Source organism: Stenella coeruleoalba (assembly GCF_951394435.1).
Source record: "Stenella coeruleoalba genome assembly, chromosome: 6".
Taxonomy (NCBI): Eukaryota; Metazoa; Chordata; class Mammalia; order Artiodactyla; family Delphinidae; genus Stenella; species Stenella coeruleoalba.
The window spans coordinates 5652581-5676416 of NC_137151.1; positions in this window are offsets into that span (position 1 = coordinate 5652581).

The window sequence follows — 23836 nt, forward strand, 5'->3', positions numbered from 1 at the left end:
CAACACTAAAGTATATCCTAGTAAGCTCTATCAAGGATAGAAAAGAAAGTCTTTAGGCAACCAGGCAAAAAATAAAAATACAACATGTAACTCCTTACAAAGAAGGAAATTTGGCTGCCTTCAGATTTTTCCCAGCACCACTAAATTCCAGAAGACCACAAAGGAATGTATTCAACTTTTGTGGGAAATAAAATGTGACCTAAAAAATGTATACTAAGTTGAGCAATAGACAACCTCAAATATGCAAGTACCCAAAATATTGCAGCCATGAAGGTCTCTAGAAAGTCCTAAAAACAACCAGCCAGCCAGCCAGCCAAGACATACTTGGAGATGCCTGGTACAAGAACTAGAGAGAGCCTGGCAGTGGGTTACTTACAGAATCAGGGCTAAAGAGAGTCAGAATATGATTCCAGCAGGTCAGTATTCTGACATTAGCCACATGAGAATGATATAAACTAACCAAACTTGGAGCTATAAGCAGGAAAGGGATTTGGAAGAAAGTCTAAATCTTTTCTCTTTCTCATGTTTCATTCTGGGTTGTCAAAAACTGGCTGAAGGTTGATAAATCAAGAAATGGAGTTTTCAACATTTGTACAAATATAAAACTAACATGTAAGACAATCAACCTCCGTACTACTGGCAGAAAACATTCAAACTACACACACACACACACACACACACACACATACACAACATTAACACTCAGTAAAGTAACATAAAAAGACAACAGAACTAAGATCAAACTTGACAGATATTCAATAACTGGATACATCCACACCTTTAAGATTATATTTGAAAAATCTACTTGCTGAAAAAAAAAAAAAGAGCCGCACCTAAGTAAGCAAAGCCGCTGAGAAGCCTGAGAGTCAGTGGACGGGCAAAGCCAGGGCTGTGAAAGCACAATCAGTCAGGACAGTTCAGGGGACGCATTACGGAGAGGAAGACACTTTATAACGATCAAGAGGATAATATGCAATAAAGCCCTAACTGTCAGGAAAATGTGTGCCAACACATGCGGCAGCAAATTATAAAGGAAGAACTAAGTAAATACGCAGAGAAACAGAAACACAACAGTAGCAGAAAGATTGAACTCACCTCCCTCCGCCTATGTCTAATCAATCACAGAAATGCAATGACAGAAGGTTAAGGGTAGGGGTCTAGGTCACAAAACGAATCGACAAGTTTCGAACCCTGCCCAGCAAACTGAACGTTCCCGCCTTTTCAACACCCACGGGACATTTACAAACAGTGGCACCTACAGACCTCAAGGGCCCACCTACTCCCAGAGGTGTGGGCAGGGTGAGGGGAAGAAGGGTACCTGGGACAAGCTCCAGGTGAAGTCATGTCCCACACACCCACCCCCCCGCCCCGGCACTGAAGAAATGAGGAAGTGACATGTAGATGTGAACCAGGTGAGGGCAGGGGCTGCAGTGCACCGGGCCTAGAAAGGCCGTGACACTGCTTTCCTCCCGCTGCCCCACCTACCTGGGCGCCAGGCCGCCGGCAAGGCTGCTCAGCTGACTCAGCCGCACAGCTCGGCCTCCTGGAACCGGATAGGACAGAACTGGGCGGAAAAACAGATGGGGGAGGGGCAAAGAGAGAACTGGCAGTACACGGCCAGTCAAGAGAAAAGCAAAAGCAAACTTTTGCCCCAAATGAGAAGTGAGAATGGGAAATAACCACAGAAGAAAATGTATAAATCATAATAAAAGCAAACTTTGCTCAAACCCATGCAAATACATATGAAACCTGGAAGAAATGGATGACTTTCTAGGAAAACATGAGTCATCTAATTTGAATATAGGAAAAATATGTAGAATCTAGAAGAAATTAGCAAATGAATTCTTTTAGGGAAATATTTTGTGTATCCATTCCATAATCACACACTTTACTGAATTCCCTTATTTTTCAAAAAGTTCTCACTAGGTTCTCCTGCTTGTTTCAGGGACACAGCTAAGTCACCTGGCAATAATGACAATTTTGCTCCCTTCTTCCCAATTTTTATATCTTATTCCTTTTTATTTTCTAGCTCTATTAACTAGTCCTTTCAGGACAGTGTCAAAGAATCATGATGAAAATGACCATCTTTACCTGTGTCTGCCATTAATGACAGGCTCTCAGTGTGTCCCTGTTCCATGGAAGCTGGTTTCTTATTTGAGTTTCTTTCTCTTACTACATGGAAGGAGTGTCTACCTATTCTTTTTTTTTTTTTTTTTTTTTTTTTTTTTTTCCGGTACGCGGGCCTCTCACCGTTGTGGCCTCTCCCGTTGCGGAGCACAGGCTCCGGACGTGCAGGCTCAGCGGCCATGGTTCACGGGCCCAGCCGCTCCATGACTTGTGGGATTTTCCCAGACCAGGGCACGAACCTGTGTCCCCTGCATTGGCAGGCGGACTCTCAACCACTGCACCACCAGGGAAGCCCTACCTATTCCTATTTTAGATGTGACTGTACATTTTTATCAAATGCCATTTTGGCTTTAATGGAGATAATCATAGATGGTGTTTTATTCTCCTAGAGACTCCTTAATACAGGAAATTACTTCCCAATTCTTTTTTCTAATATTAATTAGTTCCTGGCAGTAAAATCTTCTTGCATTCTTGGAATGTGTTGTACTGCATTATTTTAAAAATATTTTTAGAGATTTCATTTGCTAAAACTTAATTTCAAGTGTTTGCCTCAATCAATATGAATTTTTACTTCTGTGTTGTTTTTATCAGGTTTGGGGCTGAATTTTATGCTAGCTCCATGAAATAATTTTGGTGTTGTCTTTTTTTAAGTTCTAGAATAGCTTACACGTGCATTCAAATTCTATTCTTTGCTGATACAGAGTTCAATCTGAGGCTAGTGGCTCAATATAAAAATTGGGAAGAAGGAAGCAAAATTATTATTATTTGTATACGTGGAAGGACCAGGAGAATGCATTGAAAAGCTATTTGAACAATAAGAGAATTTAGTTAAGTGTCTAAACATAGAATTATATCCAACAATAATTAGCTTTCGGTAGAAAACTACCAGTTAGAGAGTACATTGGAAAGATAAAGATAGCCTTTCGGCATCTAACTTCCCCCCATGTCCACACAACCCACTCCCCAGAGCTGCCCCCCACCGCACCCCTACCGGGGGAGGACAGAGATGGGCTTCTCCATCCAAGGCTGATAACCATGTACTTCTCTCCTAACCTGCTGGACAATTACACACACTGAGAAGATCATCTTGATCGGTGAGATAAACATTACATAGACAATTATTTTAAAATTACATAATTTCTTACAATTTTATTAATGATACAAATATATAATATCTAACCGGCTCAGCAACGTTTTCACTCCATAATGCGGAAGCAACAAAAGTCCCTGCTGGAGACGAAGAGAATGGACTTGAGGACACGGGGAGGGGGAAGGGTAAGCTGGGACAAAGTGAGAGAGAGGCATGGACATATATACACTGCCAAACGTAAAGTAGATAGCTAGTGGGAAGCAGCCGCATAGCACAGGGAGATCAGCTCGGTGCTTTGTGACCACTTAGAGGGGTGGGATAGGGAGGGTGGGAGGGAGGGAGACGCAAGAGGGAAGAGATATGGGAACATATATGTATGTATATGTATAGCTGATTCACTTTGTTATAAAGCAGAAACTAACACACCATTGTAAAGCAATTATACTCCAATAAAGATGTTAAAATTTTTTTGAAAAGTCCCTGCTGGGAGTGCAAGTGCCTGTTCTGCCCCTTCTTACGGCTTCTGCTTTTGTTATTACTATTAGCATCAATCCACAGCTTATTAGTAGAAATATTTTAAGACTACTCATCGGTTTTATGAGGAAACCTTAGACATAGAGAAAGCCATCTGTAAATCCATCTGACTCGGCACGTAGGCGCTGTACCATTCCCTAAGGGACCCCGGAGCCCCGCATGGCCTTTCCACCCCTCCCTACAGAGAGGGCAGGTGGGGCGCCTGTGGCCACTTGTCCAGGGATTATCAGTAACCGTGTTCCCCTCCCTGGCACAGTCGGGGCACGTGGCCCAGCATCCCGCAAGAGCGGCCTTCCAGGGTGCATCAGGTGGGGTTTGGTGAACATCCCAGGAGCCTCTCGAGGTATCCCACATATTAGCAGAGAACTGAAGGCTTTCACGACTGCTGGAAGGCTGGGAGAGAGGGCAAGGAAGCCACAGAAGCTGTCCTGGTGCCCCCTTCACTGAGCATCCAGCTCTCAGAATTTGTCACCCACTGCCACCCTGCAGGCACAGGGTCCCTTTCTCTTCCACCTCCCGGGCCTCACACCAGGGCTTCCCTTCAGCTGCCTCTGCCAGACCTTGAGAAATGGGACCCTACGAAGTATAGTTCTGGGCACCTGACCTGCAGCGACGCAGAAGAGAATGCAGGAGAGATGCAGAGCCTGCAATGGACAGGACAGCTCCACCTTTGCCAACTAGGCCTCATCCAAGCCACAGGGGCAAGGCGGCTTCACCTCCCCACACCCCTCAGCAAACCCAATCGGAAGGGAAGGGGCAAAGGCCACGGTTCTGTCTCTGGAGAACATGCATCCCTTTTCCAGCTCAGTCACCATTCCCATTTGAGGTGCTATCATTTGTGTTTTATATTAGCGAGGAGTGGATGAGAGATAAGAAAGAAGTGGGGAAATACAGCTACGTAATAAAGCAAAGAAGACCTCACACCTGGCCATTCCAGCCCCCGTTGTCTTTACAGGTTTCTTTTCATACATTCCACGCACGCCAGCACCTGCTGACCATGCCCTTTGCCTGCCGGGTGACCCCTTCATCCCTCCCTCACCCTGCTTTGCTGCTTTCTCCCATTCACCCACCATGGCACGAAGCTCACATGTGTCCCCACCGTGCCCCAGGGCTGCCCTCTTCTACACAGCAATGTGGTGCTGTCTCCTGCTTGTCTCTCCCCAGATGCTCCAACACCTTCACCAACCTCACCCTCGCCTGACAACTGTCCCGCTGCGCAGAGGAAACAGAAGCCTCGGCAGAGAGCATCCACAGGCTGACACCAGCCTCGGCCCGCAGCCGGCCACCCATCCATCAGCCCAGCTTCCTGGGTGCCAGTGAGCACCTCCTCCAGCTCTGCGTGCCCACCTTGCCCCCAAACCTGTGCCACCCACAGCCTTTGCCATCTCCGTTGATGGCGACACCATGCTTCTGACTGCTTGGGTCAAAAACCCAACCTTCGAAATGCATTCAGCATCTGGCCTCTTCTCACCACCTTCACAGCTAACCCCCTTGTCCCATCTGCTATCAGCATCCCTCTGGATCACTGCTCACTCCTCCCAACGGGGTGTCCACAGTTCATCCCCACAACCCCAGCCAGGCTCCTGCCTCACTCAGAGCGAAAGCCCGAGTCTGTGCGAAGGATCACAGGCCCCGTGGGCCTGGCCCCGGCTCTCTCCGATGCCTTCCCTTCAGGTGCCCTTGAGCTCTCCAGCCACGTGGCCTCACTGTGGCTCACGCTTGCCCCAGGGCCTTTGCACTTACTGCTCCCTCTGCCTGGAACTTCCTTTCCACAGACATCTGCGCGGCCAACACTCTCAGCTCCTTCGAGACTCTGCCGAAATGCCAGAAGCTCGCCGTGGCACCTAGGTGAAATTACAATTGGCACCCCCAGGCCACTGACACGGTCCTACGTCGTCTCTGTTACAAACACTTAATCACTTCCACCACACTCTATGAATTATGAAACACGTTGTGTTTCTCGTTAATCCCTCTGCCTCCCCCAAGAATGTAGGCTCGTGAGAGCAAGGGATGCCAAGCTCTAGAACGGTGCCTGCTCAGAGGAGTTCCGTAACTACTGGTGAACGACGACCGGCAACATGGCCAGTTGTGCATTTCCAAAAGTCAGCACCGAGGGAAGCAGCAGCATTGTCAGGGGTGGTCCCCGCTGTGAGGCCCTCACACTGCACGTGGGGAGGAGGCCTTGGACATGAGGACCCCGCGTACTTTCCCGAGAGAGTCCACTGGGTCTCAAGAAGACCCATCAGCCAGGGCCCAACTTGTGGCTGCTAATGGCTTGGGTCTCCCGTGGAGCAGAGCTGGTGAAGGGCAGGCAGGAGCAGGAAGACGATGGGGGCATTTCACCCCCAGAGGGCCACCTGCCACCTGCCTCCCCATCCTCAAAAGCTCCCTCGGCTCCCATCAGCTTCCTAAGTTTACCCTTGGAAAATGACTCCTTAGAGGAGCCTATAGCAAAAAAAAAAAAAGCCCACTACAGGCAGGCAAAAAGAGACATGGACAGTCCAAGACATGAAAGTTGACGCTTTACCAGCAGCTCCAGCTGAGTTCAGGATGGAGAGGGGCACAGCAGCCTGAAGCACAAGCAGGTAACGCAGCCATTGGTGAAGTGGGAGCTGAAAGGTTCTGCATGGATGGACCGCTACACCTCAAAGTACCACCGAGGGCCACGTAAAGCCCACCAGCGGTCACCCAGTCTCTCATTTCCATTTCCTTCCTGCACGAAGCTCGGGGAAGGGACAGGGAGGGGACGGGGGCGGGGAAGGGGGGACAACGAGCTCACAGCACAACAGCCTAGGAGGTACCCTAGATGGGGATGGAGATGCGCTTCAGGCTTCTGTGCAAAGTATCGGTCATTTTAATTTATTTTGAATGGCAACGACTTCCCGGGGTAAAGCGTTGAGTAGTTTTCTGAAGAGGTGCTCAGGTCCAACAGAAAACCAGTGCTGGGTTAACGGATAAGTCCATCCCAAGCACAGAAGGGAGGGGGCGTGGCAGTGCCCAGACTCCAGCTCACTTTCTCCTACACTCTCCAGGTGGTGCGCGCGCATGCGTGCGTGTGTCCGTGTGTGCGCACGCGCACGCCAAGACAGCCTGGGGCCCGCGTGGCGCTGAGATGACACCGGCAGTGGTGCTCAGCCCTCCGCTCCTCCTTCAAGCACTCTGGGGCTGGATCTTGAGCGGGGAAGGGACATGGAAAGTTGGAACACTTAAAAAGAAAAATTAAAATAATGACTCCTCTAAGTGATTGAGCAGAAACATTATCAAAATCTAAAAGCCATTCCTATGTGAAACTCTCTGACGTTGGGTGGGCAATGGACCGTCTAAAATGAAATCTATTACAAAGAGCAGGCTTCACAGGCAAATACGACCTGCCCAATCTGCCTAAAGGTGAGCTTTATCCTCTTAATCCAACAGAGCACGTGCTCCCTTAATAGAGGCTGAACATCCTGGGGGGCTCCCCATCATGGAGAAATGGGCTGCTCCCTTGTCCTTTCTGCCCCAATTTAATTTGGAGGGTCACTTCAGAATCGAGGACCCATAGCATCTCTTTGAGGTCAAATATTAACTCACAAGGGCAGGAAGACGAGTTAGCACAAGACTTCAGGAAAGGAATTTGCAAATTTGTATTAAGAGCCTTTGTAACAACCCACAGATAATGCTTCTACATAATCTCTCAAAGATGTGGATAAAAACTGACACAGAAAGATGTCTGACAAGCACTCACATCCAAGCAAGAAACGGGAAAGCAACCCAGACGTAGAAAGTGGTTAAGTAATAAATTATCACATCAATGGGACATAAAGCAACTATGAAAAATATGTTAACAAAACAGCTGTTTTAATGATGTGGGGAAATGTTTTTGATTTAATATTGAACCAAAACCAGAATGCAAAACTTTATTTACAGTATGAGCTCCGTTTAGAGAAAGAACAAATCATGGTGCTGTACACCTTAAACTTACATGGTGCTGTATGTCGATTACATCTCAATAAAACTGGAAGAAAAAAAAGACAGAGAAAACAAGTTAAAAAAAAAAACTGGATAGAAAAATGTGCTAATGCTAACAGCGAATGGGAAAACTGTGAGTGAATTTTCTGTATCATTACACTTTTGATTTTCCAAATTTACTACAATGAGCACAGTACCAGATACAGTTTAATTTAAAACTTATTTTACAAAATGAGGAAGCAGGAAAGGTGTTTCTCTTCAGAGATTGGAGCCCAAGTTAGAAAGGGAAAACAAGGCGGCCCCATCTCTTTACCTGGATGACATCTCAGTTCCCTGTGGAACCAAGAAACCAAGTGCAAAGGAAGTGGGGGGCCTCAGGCCTGAGGGGCAGCGCTGAGAGTGGGCCATGGAGTAACGAGGCCAGGGCCTGAGCGGGGAGTGGCCTTCCAAGGACACTCAGCCAGTAGCAGCAGCGCCTGGAATGCTACCCCAGCCCTTGCTAACACCCCTCTGGGGACTGCAGGACACCGCATCTAGAAGGCAGTCCAGAGCGCAGGTAGCAGCTGGCGTGCAGTTAGCAGGCCAGGTTGGAATGCCGGGCTCTGCCACCCTCCAGCCCTGGTTCCATCTCGAACCGGTTACTCAAGCCCCTCTGTGCCTCAACTGTGTCATTTGTATAATGGGGATGATGACATTTCCTAATCCACAGAGTTGCAGAGGCCTTGCACATAGTAGGCGTTCAATCAATATACGTTCTACCTTTAGGCAGAAAGGTCACTAGCTGAGGGAGGGAGGTGACGCTGTCAAACATCACTGATGAAAGTCACACTGCCTCCAAGGTCAATCTGCTGGGCGTTCTCCTGCCCTGGCAGTAGATCCCAAATGTCACTCTGCAGGCCGGCTGAGCCGGTGACCTCAGAGACACCTGGGAACCTTCCAAAAGCTATGAATGCCCCACCTCCTCCCCCAAAGTCTCCGGTTCAGTAGGCCTGGGCAGGGCCTGGGAATCTGCATGGTAACCACCCTCCCAGCAGGTTCTGACTGGCATCCTGCCCTAGGGGCCCCTCGCTGCCAGGGTGCCCACGGAAGGCCGCCTTGGGACGAGCATTAAGAAGCACGTTCGGATGAAAAACTGCTGTTTCTGTTGGAGGAGTTCCTCTCCCACACCCTGGGCATTGCCTGAGGTCCTGGGCCAAAAGAGTCCATCCTTTACTTCCATGTGCAGAGAAACCAAGCATCCACCATCAGTGGGTTCTAGGATTCATTGTGTTCCATCATCAGGCACAAGTTAAAAACACCCATGAGCCTTCACTTCACCAAGGACTCAAGCTCTTCTGTGTGCCTGCTGTCTGAGTGTGTCCACCCAAGCCAGCACCGTTAGACCCATAAAAGGGATCTCCAGGCTGGGTCTTGGGCATTCCAGCCCCAGACACCATGCCCCACGCTCATTCCGTATTACCTCCCTCCTCGTGATAGTTCATAATTGCTCACAGAACAAGTTCTGCCTGAGATTCCACTCCACGTGGCATTTATTAAGCTGGCTGGATTGTCACTGTCCCAACACAACTCAATTAAACCCTGCATACTGCCACACTAAGATTAAAAGATTAGTGTTCCTATCTGGAGGCTTGAAAAGTCATTTGCCCTAGATTTCAAGCCATTGAAACCCTCTGTACTCTGTACTCAGGTCATTCAACATAAACGCAGGACACGCTCACATAAGGGCCGATTCAAAGAAGTACAGGACACAGCAGCTGCCTTCAGGGGCCCAGCAGGTAGGGAGACAGACCGTCTTAGTCTGTTCGGGCTGCTACAACAAAATACCACAGGCTGGGTAGCTTATAAAGAACAGAAGTGCGTCGCTCACAGTTCTGGAGGCTAGAAGTCCAAGGTCAGGGGGCCAGCATAGTCAGGTGAAGACCTTCTTCTTGTTCACAGATTTCTAGGACTCTCACTTGGCAGAAGGGAGCTAGGGAATTTGTGGGGCCTCTTTTATAAGAGCACGAACCCCATTCATGAAGACTCCACCCTCGTGACCTAAGCACCACCCGAAGGCCCCAAACTCATAGTTTCCAGAAGACAAGGAGCCAGAGCGGGAAGCAGACAATGGCTTAGGAGGAACGTAGAGGGCAGAGCGCCAGAACCAGACCCCTGTGAGACCAGGGATACACCCACAATGCAAATCGGCCTGCGAGCAGAGGGGCCCATGTGTGCGATTAGCCGGGCTTTCCTGGTGCCCAGGGGCCAGGCCCAGCTGCTGGGCACTGTGAGGGCGCCCAGGCCAGGGACCCCCCAAGGGGGCTCCTGAGAACAGGCAGCATGCTGTACCAGACCCAGCAGGAGAAGGAATCCGGGCAGGCTGACTGTGGACCGGGCAGGAGGGACTTACGATCAGTGAGGAGGTGGAGAGCCCCCGCCCTGCTGCAACTTCCTGAGAGGCCGCCCAAGAGGCGTCTGTCTGCCTGGATTTGAGGCAGGAGGTAGATGGGCCCCAGGCTGAGCAGCTGGAGTTCGTCCCCTGTGGACCAGATGCAGGAGGGAGGAGAAGCTGAGCACTGCCCAGATAAGAGATAAAAGGCCACACATTCCTCATTCTCGAAGTCAAGGAGACCTCCTCGACTACACACGCACAGAAAGTCTCCTTGAAGGTCAAAAAGGGAGGCGTCTCCACCCCACAGTTCGTGATGTCAACCTACCCACTGGCCCCTTTGCTGGAAGCCATCTTGGCTAAGAGATGCGTGTGCACACATGGGAGAACCCTGAGATAAACCTACACAGGCTTAGAACCAGCCAAAGCAAGGTGATTGGCCGAAGGAAACCCAGAAGAAATGCCCCACAAAAGTGATTCAAACTACCGCAAGGGCGCGACTCTCAAGGTGAGCCCACCTGTGTGTCTCCCCACACGTACTCCTTTTCCTCCTAATGAGCACTTTACTTGTTTCACTGCTTTCCATCTTCGTGGGAATTCATTTCTGCAAAGCCGTACGGGCCGGGGCCTTGTCACTGGCCACTGGGCTTGTGGCTAGGATTCAGTGCTCTCACTGCCACAGCCTGACTTCCATCTCTGACCAGGAACCGAAATCTTGCTTCAAGCCGCTGCAGGCTGAGGCCACCCGAGATCATATTTAAGTCCCCCAGATTTACACTTCAATACACAGATACACAGTGAGGGAGAGCTGGCTGGGCAGAAGCCGGAGGTTTGGGCTTATCTTGGTGTCTGTTTCTTACCAATCTGTTCTTTGGTAACAATACCATGTAAGCGTGTGTTTGTGAATTTAGTGGATATGCACTGTGCGCCCACCACGCGGTCTAGGGGCTGGGGGCTCTCAAATGAGCAAAACATGCAAACTCCCTGCTCTGGAGAGTGACCACCGGGGTTGGGTTCAAACCCAGGTCAGCTTCCTCCCAAGCGCTGGGCTCTTTCCACCTCACTGGACTGCTTCCCTCCAGGCTGAGCCAGAGGCCAGCGTAGAACAAAAAAGGGAGATTTTGTAGGAAGGTTGCAGCCCAAATCAAAATGCCTCCAGCAGGAAGAGGTGGGAAGGGTGCTGACCTGGATCTGACATCCATCCGGGGCACAAGGAGCCCTCCCACCACCCCTGAGGGCCGTGTTCTGATTACCCCAGGTCTGAGCTGGGAAAGCTGAGGGATCATCAAAGGCTCAGGCAGACAAGGTGCGGCCCCCACCCCGGTGGTCTGTCTTCCTGAGCCAAGGGAAGAGGCCTGTCACCCGGACAGTGAGGCTGGTCCTGCCCTGCTCCAGGGGGTTGCAGGTTCCCCACGGAGGCCTGGGGAAGACATGTAGGGAACCGAGGGGATCGGGGGGCTGGCTGCTCGTATCCCTCCCAGAGGACTGGGCCCTGTTGAGCCCAGACCCACCTCTTACTGGTATCCAGGGAAAAGGAGGCCCAGCCTGCTGATGGATCCACCCTTCATCTCAGAGCCACACACCCAAAGCCCCTCCCGGAAGGAAGCCTGGATCCCGGGACTGCGAGCCTTGGAGGTCAAAGGGCAAGCCGAGCTCTCAAAGGAGGCGTCGGCGGGGGGGGGGGGGGGGGGGGCCTCAGGGTGTTCCCCATCTGAGACAGGAAGGTCCAAAGTCAGCCAGTTTTGAGCTGGGCCTAAAACCTGTGCCCTTGGCCTTGGAACGAGAAGAGGGAAACCAAGATGTGGGGAGGAAACAGAATGATCGCCTTGGGTGGGTCCTGGGAGCCTGTCTCCCCAGCCAGCCATGTGCAGACGCTGGGCCCCTGCCCATTCCGGTCATGGATTGATGGTCCTCAGGACGCCGCAGTTTAGGAAAGGAGGGAGGAGTTTCCTTCCTGAATCCCAGAAGAAGAAGAAACGAAGGAGAAGGAGAAGAAAAAAATAATAATGGCCCAGATGTTGAAGTCAAAATAACTTCCTCTGAAAAGGAATGGTGCTTTTAAGACACGTAGAATGAAACCGACAGACAGGCAGACCTGGGAGCAACCAGAACCCTGCTGGAGAAACACACCAGGAAAGACGCCCCATCCCTGACTTCTGTGCATGCCCCCTGCACCGGGAAGGGTCCCTCTGAGTGCTGGGCTAGGTTCAAGGGTGAACATTCTCGGTCCAGCACCCACGCCACCCATGCCCAGGCCAGCCTCAGACTCAGGCTGGGAGGGAGCCTGCCACTCCCTACTCCCGGCCCCAAGCCTGAAGGCTACTTGATTCCATGCAGGTTCTTGGGCCTGGGGTGGGTCCCTAGGTCTGCGTTTTAAACAATGCCACAGGGAGTTCTGATGCAGGCATCTGACACCTACTACCAGCGGGCATCTTCAAGCTGGTGTGAACCCCAGCCAAGGAGAGTGCCACCCCGCTGTGAGCATCTCCTGCTTGTAGACAGCACCGCTTGGCACCCCTCCTTTCTTCCCCATGAGAACCTGGTCACAGTGATGTCCTGGAAGGCCCAGAGCTGGTGACTGCCCCCTGAGTGAGGGCTCAAGGAGGAGGGCCCCCCTACACTGGGAAGAAAGGGAACAACAAATGGGGTTCTCCCCACCCCCACTGCCCTCCAGCCCTGGGGAAGCCACCTCCCCAGGGACTAATGATCCAGAAGGAATAACGGGTGGTACAACCCGGCGTGAGTTTGATGCCACTTTCTTCCTCTGTGCCCACCAGTCCAGACAGTGGGCCCTGGAGTTTTATTCAAAAGGTCCCTGGAGTCCAGAGAACAACCCGTCAGTGGACCCAGAGCAGGAAAGGGCTCAGCACCAGACGAGACCTCTAACAAGGGGGAGCTCCTGCCAGCCAGGACCTCCAGCGTCTGAAGCCACCTGCTCTTCTGTCGACTGAGGCATGACGTCCTTCATTTCCCTCCAGCCGGTCATCTTTTGAGAACCTGACCCTGGACCATGGCCTGGTGACAGCCTGATACCCTGTTGGCCCAGCCCTGGGGTCCAACTTCTGAGCTGCCTTCCCCAAGCACTCGCTCTCCGCCCTGGCTCCCAGCCCCTCTGCTCTGCCCGTCCCACCCTCCTGTGGCTGGGACCCCACTCTTCCCCACTGGACCAGCCCCTTTCAGGCACAGCCTCCGTGTTTGCTTTCATCCAGCACTCCCATTTGACACCCACTTCAGCTGGCCATCTCAGCGCCCCCATCGGGGGCCACTTCCCTCCAGCAGACACGTCTGGCCCTGCACTGGACACCCCAGCTGTGTGGGAGCTGGTGTAACGTGAGCAGCGCCAAGGAGAAAGCTTCTCAGATGGAGAACAGGACACAGAGGAACTCTAGGGCAATGCTGGAAGACACAGAGGAGGAAACTGCACCCCTCACCACCCCAGAGCTTCCCGTAGGCGGGTACCTGGGCCCAGCCACAGTGGCACCCACCACACAGAGCTGTCGCCAAAGAAGCCCAGGAGACCCCGGCGTGCTGGAGCCAGTTGCGCCCTGCGTTCTTCTTCCGAAACAGGTCAGCTCCATGGCCATCTGCTCACCAGTGAGGTGGGGCAGCCCAGACCAGACAGAGAGCACTATAGCCCAGTGCCCTGGAGGCTGAGAGGGATGCGAGAGCCCTAGCACACACCCCGGACCTGGCCCGTGATGGGACCACCCAGGGCAGGATTCAGGATGTCCCACGCCCTGTCCCGCCTGTCCTAGCCTAAAAACTTGGAGGCCACACCAGGGCTCCGAAGGAAGAGGCCGCTGTGAGCACAGAGCCACCTTCCTGTGACTTAGAGGGGCCACCTCACTGCCCTCTCCCCACTATGAGGAAAACAAACCCACCCAGGGAATAAACAAGGGAGCAAAGAGCCCTTCCTCGGGACTCAGAGAACGGGGCACAGGAGGCTCAGGGCCTGGTGGACAAACGCTCATTGCCCTTCCTTGGAGTATCAAATGGAATTGTCACATCTGCTTCCATCCAGAGGCGCAAACCCGGCATAGGCCCTGGTGGTACCCTGATCACTCGTGTGTGACCGGGGTGGGTCTCCCCCAGCCTCCGTCTGCTCCGCAGTAAAATGGGAGGAAGAGCAACTCCTGGCCTCCTGCTGACACTGTTTCTCTCTCCCTGACTGACTCTAGCCAGGGTCCCCTGAGCCTTCTGAGACCAGGCTTCCACCTGGGCCGAGGAGAACTGCAACTTTCAACATAAACAATTTCCTCCACCTGCCCACACCCACACTAGGAAACCTGAAGAAACTCTAACACAGCTTCTAGCAGCCTCAGGCCACGTCCCCTAAAAAATGCCACTGAAGACAGCTCGAGGCCACCAGAGGATCTGCCATTTGTTTCAGCCAACACCTGACTGTGGCCTCCTGAACCCCTAGTTTCTTTAGAAAGCTTAAAATTGTAAATCCTTCCTCCATCCATCCTTCTGTTGAGCTGTGTATGTATCGATACCTCCTACCACCCTGGAGTGTCTCTCTCAAGGACCCGCAGCCAAGCCTTTGAAACGCAATCGTCCGGCAGGCTGGGGCCCTCGTCCCAGAGTGATGTGTGCCAGTCAGCAGACACGGCACCAACACCGCCCAACCTCTCACCTGCTTCTCACAGTGTTTCGCTTGACTCTGCTCAGACCCCCACTCACCCGCCCCCACTACTCCCATTTTAGAACACTGGGAACCTCTGCTAGGTCAGAATGAAGTTCAGCTGCCCCCCGTTCCCCCCACCAGCCCCACGGCAGCACTTACACAAGAAAACCTTCTCACCTTCTCACCGCTTTAACCAATGTCCCACTGTGTTTATCTCGGACACTACCTCAGGCTTGATAGGTCGTTTCCTAATGGCTGTGCAGTGCCCCGAAGAAAGGGTGTGTGTGAGAGCCCCCTGTACACTGTAGAGAAGCTACAGAGACACATGCCTTTATTGGACACCAACTGCGTGCACACTTGTGTACAGGGATGTGAAGATCTCCATGCCCCCAGTCTACTCAGAGGAAGATCTGGAAACATAATCCAGGTCCACCAGACTCCAAAAACTCCATGGTTTCGAGCCAGAACCAAGTGGCAACATGCAAAGGAGCCACAAATGTCAGGTGTGCCGTCTCGGGGCCTGGAACACTTTGCACCAACAAAATACCACACTCCACTCTGGCAGAAGGTGTGATGGTGGAGTTTGCAGGTTTCTAAACCGTAACACCACTGCAGCCACAGACCCTGTAAGTGGGAGGGAGGGAGAGAGGGGAGGGAGGGGGCAGGGAGGGGAGGGAAGGGAGGGCAAGCCTGAAATTTCCAAGTGGCTGTCTCCTGCCCTCTTCCTTCCTCAGCCCTCCACATCCTTTCCCAAAAGGAAACCGTGGGGTGGGGGACAGCCCTGGAAACTGACTTCACTCTAACTTCAAGAGGAAACTACTTTCTAAGCAGAGGGCCTCAGTGCCGAGCTTTTGTCTGCAGGGAATTTTTCTGTGGTTTATTGGAAGCTGAAGAAATGCTGACAGAGCAGTTTTGCCCACCCCAGCAGGCAGCCAAGGGCCCCTCATTAGACCGGCTTCCTGCGGGCCACGGGGGAGGAGGGGTGGGAGGGGGAGAGAGGCGGAGGCATGGTCGCAGACCCAGCTGGGGTGGGGGGGTTGCTTACAGGACAACTGGGAGGGACTGTTGGGCCCTGCACCGCTACCTGCCTGCTCAGGGCGCACCTGGGGAACAGGAGCCAGAGGATGGGCAGGGGAGCCCTGGGAGGAGGTGCAGGCCCGTGGGACCCCAGGTTCTGGGTGGCTGGTTCTGAGAATCTCCCCTACCTCCCTCGTGTTCCTTTTGCCCCAGAGGAGGACAGGAGATGCCACGTAGAAAACGGACCCTTTTCCCCTCTTCTGGGAGCCCTAGGAAAGATTCCAGCTTTTCAGAACTTTTCCTGATTCATAAAGTAAAATCCCATTTTCTCAATCATCCAACTTCCACATGCTTTAGTAACCTTTTAAAACTGCAGAGTGATCCCTACCAACCACTAAAGGCTGAGAATGCAGCAGGCCCTGAGCCAAGCATGAGGCTACCAGGTCACAGTTAACGGTTACTGCCCCCCACCCCTCATCAGAACAACCCTCTGAAGTAAGTGTGACCCAGGAGGAATCCTAGGATCAGAGACACTGAGCAACTTGCCAGAGTTACACAGCCAGTAAATGGGGTGGAAGACAGGGGCCCCTGTCAGGTCCATGTTTAATCACTGCTCTAGAATGTGGATTAACTTAGCAGACTGTTTTCACATTCATTCCTTCTTGCAATTCTTATAAAACCTGATGACGATGACATGGGACTTCCCTGATGGCACAGTGGTTAAGCCGCCTGCCAATGCAAGGGACACGGGTTCAAGCCCTGGTCTGGGAAAATCCCACATGCCATGGAGCAACTAAGCCCGTGGACCACAACGACTGAGCCTGCACTCAAGAGCCCGTGAGCCACAACTACTGAGCCTGCAAGCCACAACTACTGAGCCCGTATGCCACAACTACTGAAGCCCACGCGCCTGGAGCCCATGCTCCACAAGAGAAGCCACCACAATGAGAAGCCCATACACCACAACGAAGAGTAGCCCCCGCTCGCCACAACTAGAGAAAGCCCGCGCTCAGCAACGAAGACTTAATGCATCCAAAAATTTTTAGAAATTAAAAAAAGAAAACCAACCAAAAAACCTGATGACGTAAGCAAGGCCAGAATTACCCCACTTACCAGATGCGGAAACTGAGACCCACATAGGGCCTTGCACAGAGCTACAAACCAGGTAGAGATAAAGCCAGCTAGAACGTTGAGAGCCTAAATATTCCACGTCTTGGCCTATATGTCATTCTACCCTGCCAGGTAAACTTACCTATGAAAGCGAGTTTTAAAAAAAGATAAAAAATTAATAGGGGTTATGTGATACTGTGACTGGATGGAGGCTGGGTTAGAAGAGAAATCACTTTGGATAGAAGGATTAAAACCGATAGGGGCCCTGAGGGGCTCCCGGGCACAGAGGCCCTTTTGTCCCCCACTTCCCGTAGGCAAGATTCCAGCCTCCATGTTCCAAAGGGCAGATTCGAACAGTTGCTAATCAAGGGGGTACCAGCCAAGAAACCACCTGAGGCAAGATTAAAGGGACCAGAGAAACTCCTCAAGATTAGGAGACCAGCCACCTGAGATGAGATTAAGGGAGTGGAAGCCCTGCTCACCCCCAATCTCGTCAGAGACCCCACCTTTGAACCACTGTTGTAAACCCCTCATCAAATCCTCCAGGTGGGGCACCTAGTTTTCGAGAGCAGCAGCCCACTGTGGCCCACTTTGCCTGGCAAAGCAATAAAGCTATTCTTTCCCACTGCACCCAAAACTCTGTCTCTGAGATTTGATTTGGCCCCGGTGAACAGAGAGGCTGAGCTTTTGGTAACAGAAGGGCACTCAGGGAGGGGTAAGGAAACTGAGGGGCTGAACTTGGAGGAAGGCAGGAAGGCTGCCAGGAGCGGGTGCAGGGGCCCCACGGAGAGGAACAAGGAGCCCTGGCCGCACGTGCTGCGGGTAGTAGGGGCGGGGGGTCTGTCGGCACAGCTGCCTGAACAGTGGCCGCCCTCCCACACTCATCACTGGATCCGTGGCCTGCGCATCCCTGGGGGCCGGGTGGTGGGGTAGGTTTAGGAGAGCTTCACTGCTGAACACGTGCATCTCCACGCTGGAGCTCAAATCCTCATACACCCAAGACGGGGTGTCAATCCCCCTGCAGCCTCCTAGGAAAGAACCCAGAGGCCCCCCACACTGTGACTTCCCCAAGCCCAGGCAGGTTTTGCAGACAAGCCTGACCTTCACTAGTCGTCAATGACTCATTCTTTTAATCCCCCCAATCGCAGTACAGTGACTTTGGTGCATCATGTGTGTGTGTGCATGTATGCACGTGTGTGTGCACGCATTTGCCCGTGTGCATGTGTCTGTGGGCATGAGGGATGGGAGGAAGGTCTGTGCGGTACAGCCACCCGGGCACCAGCCCAGCAGCAACACTGCTCCACATTTCACTGCCTGCTGGTACGAGAATGATTACCACTGCTGGGTTTTACCCGTAGATTTTGATGCTAAATATTTCCAGCAAAAGTCATGTAAATTGATTTGTACAAAAAGCGGGAGATGGAGAAAAATGGGAGGCTGCCGACGCTGAATTCAATACCGAATAATCTAATATGCCCAATTTCATTTTCTTTTCCTACCTTTGATGTTTGCAAGCAAATCATTGGCGCTTTAAGTTTGCACATATATCTCAATGCAAAATGGTCAAGAAGCAATAAATAAATGTATTATCCTGATAAATGGCTACTGGTCAGGGTGAAACCTGCAAAGAGTAGTCTGTGCTTCTGCAATGATATACAAGCCGGAAATTCATTTATTCTCCCCCAACCCTTGGCTGTTGTCAGCTCTCATAATTCTAGAAAAGGGAAGGGTGGCTCAAGGGGAAGCAAGGATGGTAGAAAGAGGGAGAATTGAAGAACACCAGGCCTCGGGGATAAGAGAATGACATTTATCAGGCAATCGTCATGTCTGGGGCCTCTAGAGCCCCTGAACTGCCCAGAGCCTCAGCCTGACCTTGCTTCCACACTTTATAATGCCCTCACTGACTCTCTGTCCTCTGTTTTCCCACTCACACACACGCCCACCCATAAACAGGCTATGCGCTCTTTAATAGTAGGAACTGCGTTCATTTATCTGTTAGCTCTCCAGCACCCGGTACACTGCCTGAGACAGAGCAGACACGTGCTGGATACTGTATCTAGGAGGATGGGTAGATGGACAGGTGGGTGGGTTGGTGGGTGGGAAGATGGATGGATGGGCGGATGGAGGGACGGACTGACGGATGGATAATGGTGGGTAAGTGGATGGATGGGTGAATGAAGATTGGGTAGATAGATGAATAGGTAGTTGGATGATGGGTGATGAGTGTGCAGATTGGTGAATGACAGTAGATGGGGCACACTTGAGTGAGCTAGTGGGAAAGTGGGTTGGTGGTGAGTGTGAAAGAAGAAAGATCCATCAGAAGCTCTCTGGATTAAGTCCTCTGAGACCCTGAGGAGGGTGTCTGTAGTCTAAGTAGCAGGACTGATTATAAAATACCATGAACCTTCTGTGAAAGCTTAAACTTCACATCATAATCCTTGCGTCCAAGCCCCATGACAAACCATGGCTTGGCTTCCCTGTGGGCACAGCAGACCTACAACTGTGACTTTGAGACCCACCTTCCTGGTGCAGTCACCATCCCAGTACTCCTTGGAACCTCTCATTCAACACAAGAGCTCTCTCCCCGAGGTTCTTTTCCATCTGCACAGCATAAATGAGCCTGCCATGATGTAGGTCGTTGATTAAAATGAATTGTTACAGCCCCAGAGCCTGCAGCCACAGGATAGAAAATGCATCTGCACCCAACGAGGCTCATCATTCAGGCTGAGGGCACGGAGCTCAACCCACTTTCTGCCCATCTAATTGCAGTCACCCTCCTTCAGACCCCTGTTCCCATTTTGTCCACAGTAGCGTATTTAAAAACGATGCCAAATGTTTTATAGAATTCACAATGCCCTTTATTCAAGAGCACTGGGTCTTATGGCTTAGTGTACCTGCCCAATGAAACTGAATGTCATCAAGCCATGACTTGTTCTTAATGAACCCATGAAGGCTGCCAGCAATCACTGTTTCTTTTCAAAAAATACTACCCACTCTGAATGTTTCTTCGGCCAGAGAATAAATGCTGACCACAAAGGAGAGTCTGGTTAAGTGCTTAAAATCATACGTATACCTAAACCATGTATTACAATTCCAGCCATGAACACCCATCCCCTCTGCTGTTGTGTAGCCTCTGCCGGCAAGTTGTTTCCAAGATGCTTCAAAGACTCTGGTTGTGGGGTTAGGATGACAGCACCCTCACTTCGTAGCTCTGTACTGCTAGAAACACATTGGCCCACCTGTCTGGGCCTGAACTTCCTCATTGTAAAGGGGAGTAACTGTTAACCACCTCATGAGGTTATTGTAAGAAATAAGGGAGTGGGGAGGGTGGGAGGGAGGGAGACGCGGGAGGGAGGAGATATGGGAACATGTGTATGTGTGTGACTGATTCACTTTGTTATGGGGCAGAAGCTAACACACCATTGTGAAGTAATTATACCCCAATAAAGATGTTAATAAAAAAAAAAAAAAAGAAAAAAAAAAAAAAAAGAAATAAGGGAGAAGTAATGAGGACAAGTCAGCGTTGACCAAGAAGCACCAGCTACTGTATGTGGGCTTGCGGTCTGCAGGGCACTGGATCACTGTTTGACCTTCTACAGCGCCCTCCCTAGGAGTCTCTTCTTTTGTTTTTTAAACATCTTTATTGGAGTAAAATGGCTTTACAATGGTGTGTTAGTTTCTGCTTTAAAACAAACTGAATCAGCTAAATATATACATATTTCCCCATATCTCCTCCCTCTTGCATCTCCCTCCCACCCCTCTAGGTGATCACAAAGCACCGAGCTGATCTCCCTGTGCTATGCAGCTGCTTCCCACTAGCTATTGATTTTACATTTGGTAGTGTATATATGTCCATGTCACTCTCTCACTTCGTCCCAGCTTACCCTTCCCCTTCCCTGTGTCCTCAACTCCATTCTCTGTGTCGGCATCTTTATTCCTTTGCTGCCCCTAGGTTTTTCAAAACTGTATTTTTTTAAATTCTATATGTATGTGTTAGCATACAGTATTGTTTTTCTCTTTCTAACTTACTTTACTCTGTATGACAGACTCTAGGTCCATCCACCTCACTACAAATAACTCGGTTTCGCTTCTTTTTATGGCTGAGTAATATTCCATTGTACATATGTGCTACATCTTCTTTATCCATTCATCTGTTGATGGACACTTAGGTTGCTTCCATGTCCTGGCTATTGTAAATAGAGCTGCAATGAACATTGTGGTACATGACTCTTTTTGAATTATGGTTTTCTCAGGGTATATGCCCAGTAGTGGGATTGCTGGGTGGTATGGTAGTTCTATTTTTAGTTTTTTGAGGAACCTCCATACTGTTTTCCATAGTGGCTGTATCAATTTACATTCCCACCAAAAATGCAAGAGGGTTCCCTTTTCTCCACACCCTCTGCAGCATTTATTGTTTGTACACTTTTTGATGACGGCCTTTCTGACTGGTGTGAGGTGATACCTCGTTGTAATTTTGATTTGCATTTCTCTAATGATTAGTGATGTTGAGCATCCTTTCATGTGTATGTTGGCAATCTGTATATCTTCTTTGGAGAAATGTCTACTTAGGTCTTCTGCCCATTTTTGGATTGGGTTGGTTTTTTTTTGATACTGAGCTTCATGAGCTGCCTCTATATTTTGGAGATTAATCCTTTGTCAGTTGCTTCATCTGCAAATATTTTCTCCCATTCTGAGGGCTGCCTTTTCGTCTTGTTTAAGGTTTCCTTTGCTGTGCAAAAGCTTTTAAGTTTCATTAAGTCCCATTTGCTTATTTTTGTTTTTATTTCCATTTCTCTAGGAGGTGGGTCAAAAAGGATCTTGCTGTGATTTATGTCATAGAGTGTTCTGCCTATGTTTTCTTCTAAGAGTTTTATAGTGTCTGGCCTTACATTTAGGTCTTTAATCCATTGGAGTTTATTTTTGTGTATGGTGCTAGGGAGTGTTCTAGTTTCGTTCTTTTACATGTAGCTGTCCAGTTTTCCCAGCACCACTTATTGAAGAGGCTGTCTTTTCTCCATTGTATATGCTTGCCTCCTTTATCAAAAATAAGGTGACCATATGTGCATGGGTTTATCTCTAGGCTTTCTATCCTGTTCCATTGATCTATATTTCTGTTTTTGTGCCAGTACCATACTGTCTGGATTATTGTAGCTTTGTAGTATAGTCTGAAGTCAGGGAGCCTGATTCCTCCAGCTCCATTTTTCTTTCTCAATACTGCTTTGGTTATTCGGGGTCTTTTGTGTTTCCATACAAATTGTGAAATTTTTTGTTCTACTTCTGTGAAAAATGCCATTGGTAGTTTGATTGGGAATGCATTGGATCTGTACATTGCTTTGGGTAGTATAGTCATTTTCACAAGGTTGATTCTTCCAAACCAAGAACATGGTATATCTCTCCATCTGTTTGTATCATCTTTAATTTCTTTCATCAGTGTCTTATACTGTTCTTCATACAGGTCTTCATACATGTCCTTAGGTAGGTTTATTCCTAGGTATTTTATTCTTTTTGTTGCAGTGATAAATGGGAGTGTTTTCTTAATTTCTCCTTCAGATTTTTCATCATTAGTCTATAGTAATGCAAGAGTTTTCTGTGCATTACTTTTGTATCCTGCTACTTTACAAAATTAATTGATTAGCTTTAGTAGTTTTCTGGCAGCATCTTTCGGATTCCTTATGTATAGTATCATGTCATCTGCAAACAGTGACAGTGTTTCTTCTTCTTTTCCAATTTGGATTCCTTTTATTTCTTTTTCTTCTCTGATTGCTGTGGCTAAAACTTCCAAAACTATGTTGAATAATAGTAGTGAGAGTGGAGAGCCTTGTCTTGTTCCTGACCTTAGTGGAAATGGTTTCAGTTTTTCACCACTGAGAACGATGTTGGCTTTGGGTTTGTCATATATGGGTTCTATTATGTTGAGGTAAGTTCCCTCTACGCCTACTTTCGGGAAGGTTTTTATCACAAATGGGTGTTGAATTTTGTTGAAAGCTTTTTCTGCATCTATTGAGATGATCAAATGGTTTTTCTGCTTCAAATTTGTTAATGTGGTTTATCACATTGATTGATTTGCGTATTTTAAAGAATCCTTGCATTCCTGGGATAAAACCCACTTGATCATGGTGCATGATCCTTTTAATGTGCTGTTGGGTTCTGTTTACTAGTATTGTGTTGAGGATCTTTGCATCTTTGTTCATCAGTGATACTGGTCTGTGTTTTCTTTCTTTGTGACACCTTTGTCTGGTTTTGATATCAGGGTGAAGGTGGCCTTGTCGAATGAGTTTGGGAGTGTTTGGATGGAATATTTTTAATGATTCTATTTAACCTCCTTTGTCAATTTATTGGCCATAACTCTTTGTGTTTGTGTGTGGTGGCTTTAGAGTTTATGGTATGCTATCTACTCTTAAGTAATATTATTGCACTCCATGTATAGTATAAGGTCCTTAGAACAGCATTTTTCTATTTCTCCCCCTCCCATCTTTTTGCTCCTTTTGTCATATATTTCACTTCTGCATGTGTTATAAAACCCACAATACAGTGGTATCATTTTTTACATTGAACTGTCAATTTTCCTTTTAAAAGCTTTTTTTTTTAAATATTCTACATTTACCTACATCTTTACAATTTCTGATATTCTTCATTTCTTTTTATGGATCCACATTTTCATCTGGAATCATTTTCCTTTTTCCTGATGGACTTCTTTAATATACCCTGTAGTGCAGGTCTTCTAGTGATAAATTCTTCCATCTTTTGCCATTCCAAGAAAGTTTATTTCACCTTAACTGTGGAAGGTATTTTCACCAAGCATAGAATTCTAGGTTGACAAGAGTGTTTTTTTCAGCACTCTTAAGGTGTCACTCCACTGTCTTCTCTATTGCATTGTTTCCAGTGATAAGTCTACTTTCATTCTCATGTTTGTTCCTCTGTACATAACAGGTCTTTTGCTCCAACTGCTTTATGATTTTCTTTTTATCACTGGTTTTAAGCAAAATGATTATGATATACCTTGGTGTAATTTTCT